Source organism: Rana temporaria, chromosome 8 (genome assembly GCF_905171775.1).
Source record: "Rana temporaria chromosome 8, aRanTem1.1, whole genome shotgun sequence".
In the NCBI taxonomy this organism is placed as follows: Eukaryota; Metazoa; Chordata; class Amphibia; order Anura; family Ranidae; genus Rana; species Rana temporaria.
In genome coordinates this window covers 3,269,800-3,280,086 of record NC_053496.1, presented here as the reverse complement: position 1 = coordinate 3,280,086, position 10,287 = coordinate 3,269,800, and the positions used below count along the sequence as shown (strand labels likewise).

The window sequence follows — 10,287 nt, the reverse complement described above, 5'->3', positions numbered from 1 at the left end:
CCCCCCCCCCCCCCCGGTTCTCTGCTCCAGGGGTCCCATGCCTGAAGCTGTGTAATGGGCCCCATCATTTCTGATGGTGGCCCTGTACACCTGTACTGTAAGGGGCCCGATGGTCCCCAGTGTTATACAGATTATAAGTGTTGAGTATATACAGGGCAGCCATCACAAATTTTGGGGCCCCTTACACAGCTTTAGGCGGAAGGGGGGGGCCGCACGGTCCCCAAAATTTGTGATGGCTGCCCTGTATATACTCAACACTTAATCTGTATAACACTTCCCCCCCCCCCCCGGGGACTCAATACACTTAGAAGGTGAGGAAGCCATCTTGGCGACTGCGTTGGCCGGGAATCGAACCCGGGTCTTCTGCTTAGAAAGCAGCTGTGCTAACCACTGCACCACCGACGCAAAAAGTAGCATGTCTTTTATAGTATGGGAGGAAACCGGAGAACCTGGAGGAAACCCACGCAAGCACAGGGAGAACATGCAAACTCCGTGGCCCAGATTCAAGAAGCAATTGCGCCTGTGTAACCATAGGTTACACCGCGCAATTGCTTACTTGCTCCGGCGTTACGAATGCTCCTGATTCAGGAACATCGTAACGCCGACTGCAGCCTAAAATCTGCGCGGCATAAGGCTCTTGTGCCACGCATATTTAAGGCTGCATTCTTGCGATGACCGCTAGGGGGCGCTCCCATTGTGCTCAGTGTATAGTATGCAAATTGCATACTAACACCGATTCACAATGTTGCGCGAGCCCTGCGTACGCAAGTTACGTTGTTTCCGTACGGCGTGTTTAGCGTAAGGCTGCCCCTTCTAATAGTAGGGGCAGCCAATGCTAAAGGATACCCGTCGTTCCCGCGTCGCGAAATTAGAATTTCACGTCGTTTGCGTAAGTGATTCGTGAATGGCGCTGGACGCCATTCACGTTCACTTTGAAGCAAATGACGTCCTTGCGACGTCATTTGCCGCAATGCACGTCGGGAAAGTTTCCAGACGGAGCATGCGCTCTACGCTCGGCGCGGGAGCGTGCCTAATTTAAATGATTCCCGCCCCCTACGGGATCATTTAAATTGCGTGCTCTAGCGCCGGCAAATGACCCAAAAAATAAATAAATAAATAAAACGAAATACAAATAACCGCGCAATTCACGGAGCTTCTGCTCCGTGAATCAAGGGCAGCAGAGCAAATTTGCGGGGGCGCAGGGCAAAATCGTTGTCCTGCGCCTCCGCAAAAAAAGCGCAAATCTCTTTGAATCCGGGCCCATGTAGATAGTGTCCTGGGGGCATATTCTTAAAGATCTGAGGCGGCGGAACGTATGTCCTTTACGTTACGCCGCCGCAAGTTTAAGTGGCAAGTGCCTGATTCCCAAACCACTTACCTGTAAACTTGCGGCGGCGTCGCGTAAAGTCCACCCGCGCAAGCCCTCCTAATTCAAATGATCCTGGTAGGGGGCGTGGATCATTTAAATTAGGCGCGCTCCCGCCCCGATCGTAATGTGCATGCTCCGTCGGGTAAATTACCCGACGTGCATTGCGCTAAATGACGTCTCACGGACGTCATTTGTTTTGACTGTAACGTAAATGGCGTCCAGCGCCATTCACGGACGACTTACGCAAACAACGTTACATTTTCAAATTTCGACGCGGGATCGACGGCCATACTTAACATTGAGTACGCCACCTAGGGGGCATTTTTATCTTTACGCCGCGTATCGCTTACGGAAACAACGTTAAAACACTACGGCGGGCAAGCGTACGTTAGAGAATCGGCGTGACTAGTCATTTGCATATTCTACGCTGACCGCCACCTATCGGTCAGCGTAAATATTGCAGCCTAAGATACAACGGCGCAGGCCGTCGTATATTAGGCATGTTTAAGTGTATCTCAGTTTGAGAATACACCTAAACATAGGATCGGACTTACGTCGGCGTATCTGCTGATACGCCGGCGTAAATTATTTGAGAATATGGCCCCTGGTCAGGATTTGAACCAAGGACTCCAGTGCTGCAAGGCTAACCACTAAGCCTCTATGCTGCCCATATAGGGCCTCTGTTCTATAAGGCCCGCCCCCGCTGAGAGGGGTAAGTCAGTGATGTCCAATAGAGCTCAGAGATGATGCCTTCATCATCTGGTCGGGTTGGTCGATGTCGTCCATCTTTATTTCCTGCAGGAGAGTCCTGTTCTGTGAACATTTGTCTGAAATGTTGGTGTGTGAAAAACGCTTCCTGCTCATGTCTTCTGATAGACACGAGCACTGCTGAAAAATTCTTTGGTTTTCAGTTTTTTTTTTTTTTTTTTTTCGGGTTATTTATATTTCGTTTTATTTTTTATTTTTTTTTGGGGGGAATTCATTATTTCGAATACATTTAGAAAATCCGAAAATTCAAAAATAAGAATGAAAATTCGAAAATCCGAAATAATAACTAATAATAACTATTAAATTATACGTATTGGAATTTAACCACTTAAGACCCGGACCAAAATGCAGGTAAAGGACCCGGCCAGTTTTTGCGATTCGGTACTGCGTCGCTTTAACTGACAATTGCGCGGTCGTGCGACGTGGCTCCTAAACAAAATTGGCGTCCTTTTTTCCCCACAAATAGAGCTTTCTTTTGGTGGTATTTGATCACCTGTGCGGTTTTAATTTTTTGCGCTATAAACAAAAATAGAGCGACAATTTTGAAAAAAAATGCAATAATTTTTAGTTGCTATAATAAATATCCCCCAAAAATATATAAAAAAACATTTTTTTCCTCAGTTTAGGGCGATACGTATAATTCTACATATTTCTGGTAAAAAAAAAATCGTAATAAGCGTTTATTGATTGGTTTGCACAAAAATTATAGCGTCTACAAAAAAGGGGATAGATTTATTGCATATTTTTTTTTGTGTCTGCGACATTATGGCGGACACATCGGACACTATTTTGAGACCATTGTCATTTATACAGCGATCAGTGCTATAAAAATGCACCGATTACTGTGAAAATGACACTGGCAGGGAAGGGGTTATATGTGTTCCCTGGGGAGTGATTCTAACTGTAGGGGGAGGGGACTCACACTATAACGCGGCGTATAACGCAGCATATTGTGGGACGACTGTCGGGGGAGAGAGCGAGCGAGCACAATCGAGCCCGGGCGGTCTCTCTCATGCAGTCTGGTGAGAGCCAGGGCGCAAGGGACAGAGATATAATTAACCACTTAACCCCCGGACCATATTACTGCCCAAAGACCAGAGCCCTTTTTTGCGATTCGGGACTGCGTCGCTTTAACTGTCGTGCGACGTGGCTCCCAAACAAAATTGGCGTCCTTTTTTTCCCCACAAATAGAGCTTTCTTTTGGTGGTATTTGATCACCTCTGCGTTTTTTTTTTTTTTGCGCTATAAACAAAAATAGAGCGACAATTTTGAAAAAAAATAATATTTTTTAATTTTTGCTGTAATAAATATCCCCCAAAAATATATAAAAAAACATTTTTTTCCCTCAGTTTAGGACGATACGTATTCTTCTACGTATTTTTCATAAAAAAAAATCGCAATAAGCGTTTATTGATTGGTTTGCGCAAAAGTTATAGCGTCTACCAAATAGGGGGTATTTTTATGGCATTTTTATTATAATTTTTTTTTCTCCTAGTAATGGCGGCGATCAGTGATTTTTATCATGACTGCGACTTTATGGTGAACGCATCGGACACTTTTGACACCTTTTTGGGACCATTGTCATTTATACAGCGATCAGTGTTATAAAAAATGAATTACTGTGAAAATGACACTGGCAGTAAAGGGGTTAACCACTAGGTTAAGTGTGCCCTAGGGAGTGCTTCTTACTGTGTGGGGGGGGGGGGGGGTTGTGTGTGACACGACACTGATCGCCGCTTCCGATTACAGGAAACTGTGATCAGTGTCCTGTCACTAGGAAGACTGGGGAAATGCCTTGTTTACATCAGCATCTCCCCGTTCTTCCTCACCGTGATACGATCGCGGGTATCCCCATCGAGTCCGCAGGACCCGCGGATCGGAATCACGGAGCTCGCGGCCACAATGCCGCTTTTTAAAGGGGACGTATATATACGTCCTTTTGCCTGCCTCTGCCATGCTGCAGACGTATATATCTGCGGGCGGCGGGCGGCAAGTGGTTAATCACCGCTGAGTTTTTCAGTTTTTTGCGTTATAAATAATAAATAAAAAAAGACCGAAAATGTTGTAAGATGAAGGAGTTAAGCCACCCAGGACTTTTTTGTTGCGCTCTTTTAACCACTTGTCCACTGAGGACGTCATATGACGTCCTCGACTTTGTGCGGTGATATCTGAATGATGGGGGCGGCTACAGGCATCATTCAGATATCTCCGTCTTCTGTCGGCGAATTGGACGCGGCTTAAACCGCATCAAATTCGCATAACATTATAAAATACATTGATTTCAATGAGGCTGGTTCACATATGTGCGATGCATTCGCACTGCGCATTGCCGAAAATGTGTGCGTTTTCTAGGCATTACGGTGCGGCTCAGGTTGCGAATTCAGGCCCATTATCTTCTATGAGCACGCATCTGATTCGCAGATGTGTTCATTTCTCGTCAGGCTTTTTCTCATTCACCTCAATACACTTCCCCCCTCCCTTCTCCCAGGTCTCCAAATTCGCAGCTAAAACGGAGATGATCTGCTGAACAGTTCTCCTATCTCTCTGCAGAGATAAGAGAGACGAAATTCGCTGGTGTGAATCCGCCCTAAACAAGGCATTCCCTTGTTCTGCCTAGTGACAGGTCACTGATCTACTGTTCCTCCGTGGTCGGGAACAGTGATGAGTGACGTGTCACTGGTAGCTCCTCCCCCTAACAGTGAGAATCACTCCCTAGGACACACTTAACCCCTTCAGTGCCACCTAGTGGTTAACCCCTTCACTGCCACCACACTTCACACTGCCATTTGCGAACTGCTGGGGAGTGTCATTAAATGTTAACGACACCCCCATTTCAGCTCGCGCATCGCACTGCGAACTGACTGTTCGGACATGAATCGGATCACATATGTGTGAATACCCATGCGATCCGATTCTGGTCCAAACAGGAAAAAGGGTCCTGTGCGTGTTTGGACCGAATGCGGTGTGATATCAGCCACACTCAGGGCTGGACTGGGACAGAAATTTGGCCCTGGACTTCATCCAGACCGGCCCACTTTAATTTTTAGTGTCCCCCTTGCATCAGAGTCCCCCTTACATCAGTGTCCCCCCATCAGAGCCCCCCTTGCATGAGAGAGTCCCCCTTGCATCAGAGCCCCCCTTGCATCAGAGTGTCCCCCATCATAATTTTTCTTGCATCAGAGCCCCCCTTGCATTAGAGTGTCCCCCCTTGCATCAGAGATCCCCCTTGCATCAAAGTGTTCCCCCTTGCATCAAAGAGTCCCCCTTACATCAGAGTGCCCCCTTGCATCAAAGTGTTCCCCCTTGCATCAGAGAGCCCCCTTTGCATTAGAGTGTCCCCCCCCTTACATCAGAGTGTTCCCCCTTACATCAGAGTGCCCCCCTTGCATCAGTGTCCCCCCTTATACCAGAGAGCCCCCTTTGCATTAGAGTGTCCCCCCTTGCATCAGAGTGCCCCCTCTGCATTAGAGTGTCCCCCCCCTTACATCAGAGTGTTCCCCCTTGCATCAGTGTTCCGCCTTGTACCAGAGAGCCCCCTTTGCATTAGAGTGTCCCCCCTTACATCACAGAGTGTCCCCCTTGCATCAGAGAGCCCCCTTTGCATTAGAGTGTCCCCCCCTTACATCAGAGTGTTCCCCCTTACATCAGAGTGCCCCCCTTGCATCAGTGTCCCCCCTTATACCAGAGAGCCCCCTTTGCATTAGAGTGTCCCCCCTTGCATCAGAGTGCCCCCTCTGCATTAGAGTGTCCCCCCCCTTACATCAGAGTGTTCCCCCTTGCATCAGTGTTCCGCCTTGTACCAGAGAGCCCCCTTTGCATTAGAGTGTCCCCCCTTACATCACAGAGTGTCCCCCTTGCATCAGAGAGCCCCCTTTGCATTAGAGTGTCCCCCCCTTACATCAGAGTGTTCCCCCGTGCATCAGAGTTCCCCCCCTTGCATTAGAGTGTCCCCCCTTGTACCAGAGAGCCCCCTTTGCATTAGAGTGTCCCCCCCTTACATCACAGAGTGTCCCCCCTTACATCAGAGTGTTCCCCCCCTTGCATTAGAGTGCCCCCCCCCCTTACATCACAGAGTGTCCCCCCTTACATCAGTGTCCCCCCTTGTACCAAAGAGCCCCCTTTGCATTAGATTGTCTCCCCTTACTTTAGAGTGTTCCCCCGTGCATCAGAGTTCCCCCCTTGCATTAGAGTGTCCCCCCTTGTATCAGTGTCCCCCTTTGCATTAGAGTGTCCCCCCTTACATCAGCGTGTCCCCCATTGCATCAGATAGCCCCCCTTGCATCAGAGTGTCCCTCATTGCATTAGAGTGTCCCTCATCAGACTTTCCCCCTTGAATCAGAGTGTCCCCCATTGCACCAGGGTGTCCCCCATCAAAGTGTCCCCCCCTTGAATCAGAGTACATGTCTCCCTATGGCTGCTTTGCTGCTTCTTTCTGTTTTGTGTTTCAGGTGAAAAGCTGCCTGCTGCTGTTAGGAAGATTCATCTCAGCTGCAGAGCACTGGATTGGTGATAAATCCTTTGGCGGGAAACATCTAGCCAATGAGTGTAACCTTTTACTTCTATCCTCTCCTGTCACTGGGCGGAGTCAGCATTTACCTCAGGTCTGTCAGCTGGACTCCCCTCTGGATTCTCCTCAGCCTTCCTTCTGGATCTTGTGACCCGCTCTCAGCCCAGAATGGAAATTCTATTTCATGAACTACTTCAAAGGACTAATTCCCCCGGAGAAAGGCTTGCCTCAGTCATTTAATTATTTATTTGTACTCCCCCCCCCCCCCCCCCTCAGTTTTCACTGGTGACAGCTGTATCTTCACTTATATCTGTGGGCCCCGGGCCTGTATTGTGCCTCTCATTCCTGAAGTGCCAGGTATACTCCTAAATACTGATGGTAACAGGCAGTGGCGGCCTGTCCATAGGGACGCACGGGCGCCGCCCCCCCTCCCACAGTCACAAAAAAAAAAAAAAAAACGGGCCCTTTAAGAACTTTTATTCGGCTAAAATGTCATTTTGACATTTTAGCCGCAGTTCTGGCGGCCGTCTATAGAGGGCGCTGCAGCGCCACCCCCTCTCGCAAATAACACACATTCGTGCATAAATGCACAAATGTATGTTATTGTTGGTTGCCAGCGCTGCCTGGTCTATTCAGATAACCGGATGCGGGACGCCGGTTACCCGAATAGCGGCAGCTGGTTGGCTGAGGGGAACTGCCTATCAAAGCCAGCGGCTCTGATAGGCTTTTCTCCGGCTCTCAGCTGTCTATACTCTGAGCGCAGGCAATCTGCGCTCCTTGTATAAGACAAACGGCCATTTCAGCCAATCAGGTTCCCGGATTCTGGTTATCAGGAACATGATTGGCTGAAGCTTCACCACAGCGGCAGAAGACATCGAGGGAGCACATGGAATCCTCAGGTAAGTGCTTTTTTTTTTTTTTCCATAAAAGATTTTTATTTATGCAAAACATATCATGAGATACATGACAAGGTAAGTGCTTTTTACAGGGAAAGGGGCACAGTGACATCATGGGGCACAGTGGTGACAAAGGGCACAGAGGTGACAATGGGCACAGTGGCATCATGGGGCACAGTGATGACAATGGGCACAGTGGCATCACGGGGCACAGTGGTGACAATGGGCACAGTGGCATCATGGGGCACAGTGGTGACAATTAAAGGGCACAGTGGTGACAATTGGCACAGTGGCAACAGTTGAGGGGCACAGTGGCTGCATTTGATGGCATGGCACAGTGGTGACAATTGATGGCACAGTGACTGCGTTTGATGGTATGGCACAGTGGTGACAATTGATGGCACAGTGACTGCGTTTGATGGTATGGCACAGTGGTGACAATTGATGGCACAGTGACTGCGTTTGATGGTATGGCACAGTGGTGACAATTGATGGCACAGTGACTGCGTTTGATGGTATGGCACAGTGGTGACAATTGATGGCACAGTGGCTGCGTTTGATGGCATGGCACAGTGGTGACAATTGATGGCACAGTGACTGCGTTTGATGGTATGGCACAGTGGTGACAATTGATGGCACAGTGACTGCGTTTGATGGTATGGCACAGTGGTGACAATTGATGGCACAGTGGCTGCGTTTGATGGTATGGCACAGTGGTGACAATTGATGGCACAGTGGCTGCGTTTGATGGCATGGCACAGTGGTGACAATTGATGGCACAGTTGCTGTGTTGCATGACACAGTGGTGACAATTGATGGCACAGTGACTGCGTTTGATGGTATGGCACAGTGGTGACAATTGATGGCACAGTGGCTGCGTTTGATGGTATGGCACAGTGGTGACAATTGATGGCACAGTGGTTGCGTTTGATGGCATGGCACAGTGGTGACAATTTATGGCACAGTGGCTGCGTTTGATGGCATGGCACAGTGGTGACAATTTATGGCACAGTGGCTGCGTTTGATGGCATGGCACAGTGGTGACAATTGATGGCACAGTGGCTGCATTTGATGGCACAGTGGCTGCATGTGATGGGCACAGTGAGGCTGCAATTTTTTTTTTTTTCGTTTGCGCCCCCCCAAAAAATTTGAGCACCAGCCGCCACTGGTAACAGGTTACCTGAAGCCAGACATGGAACTTTTCATCCACCTGTAGGCCAAACCTGGACCTGAGGAAAAGCCATAGGAGCATCACCTCACATCACCACAGGGACTTTACAGGGACCAGAAGAAGAGGACCGCTGACTGGAAGTGTCAGTGCAAAGGCTGACAAGACAGAAGCTACTGTAAAAGAATACGCAGGATAAGGAGCCCCTATTCAGACACCCACAGCGCCACTGTTCCTGCCAGCGTGAGCCAGGTGGCAGCGGGTCTAAAGCTGCTACCATGGGCCGACAGCGTGATCAACACCTCTCCAACCGGATCATCATCATCACCACCACAAACTAGGGGTGAGTGAAGGCTCTGAGGGCCGGGAATGTACACACACTTCACTCTGTTCTGTCTGCTTCAGTCTCCTCTGTCAGTGTCTTCCATGCTCAATGTGCTCTGTACGTCAGCCTTTAGTCACGCCCCTTCCTGTTCACTCTAAGGCCCTGTACACACGAGAGGATATCCGATGGAAACGGTCCGCCAGACCGTTTCCATCGGACATTTATTCTCCGGATTTTGATCTGATGGCTTGTACACACCATCAGATCAAAATCCCCGCGGAAAACATCCGCGGTGACGTGGGCGCGCCGATGAGGTGGAGACGTGTGCGACCCTGGAAGGTAAATACTTCCACGCATGCGTCGAATCATTTCGACGCATGCGAGGGATGGGGATCGGACGGATTTATCCGGTGAGTCTGTACAGACGACCGGATAAGTCCGAAGGACAGGTTTCCAGCGGGTAGATTTCTTAGCATGCTAATAAATTTTTATCCGCTGGAAAACCGTCGGCTGGACAAATGTCCGCTAGGCCCTACACACGACCGGATCTATCTGCTGGAACTGATCCGCGGATAAATCCCAGCGGACAGATCCGGTCGTGTGTACGGGGCCTTAGCTCTCTAGTGCTTTCATTTATAGTTTACTTATCACACTTCTGACCTGTGAAATGTCTTCATTTGCTGCAGTTATTGCAGGTTCAGTACTGTGCTAGGATGGTAGTGCTCCTCAGTACTGTGCTAGGATGGTAGTGCTCCTCAGTACTGTGCTAGGATGGTAGTGCTCCTCAGTACTGTGCTAGGATGGTAGTGCTCCTCAGTACTGTGCTAGGATGGTAGTGCTCCTGTGCAGTATACAGCATGTCAGGGTTGTTAGTGGAGATTGTGTGAAAATTACAACACATAGGCCCAGAATCTCATACATTAGCGTTGCTCCTGGGCAGCGTAATGTATGTGCTGTACGCTACACCGCCGCAGGTCTACAGGTTTAAATCCTGATTCTCAGAACACTTACCTGTAAACTTGCGGCGGTGTATCGTTAGATTGCTCGGCGCAAGCCCGCCCAATTCAGATGGGGCGGGCACCATTTAAATTAGGCGCGCTCCCGCGCCGATCGTACTGCGCATGCTCCGTCGGGTAAATTACCCGACGTGCATTGCGCTAAATGACGTCGCCCCGACGTCATTTGCCTAGATGTATACGTGAATGGCGTCCAGCGCCATTCACGGACGTCTTACGCAAACGACGTAATTTTGAT

At 49.2% G+C, this 10,287-nt stretch overlaps 1 non-coding gene across 1 annotated transcript; it reads right to left on the bottom strand.

Annotated features, from left to right (window-relative positions):
* Positions 1-333: 333 nt before the first annotated feature.
* TRNAR-UCU lies at positions 334-405 on the bottom strand. The gene has a single exon. It is a non-coding gene; the product is annotated as a tRNA-Arg (tRNA).
* Positions 406-10,287: the final 9,882 nt, after the last annotated feature.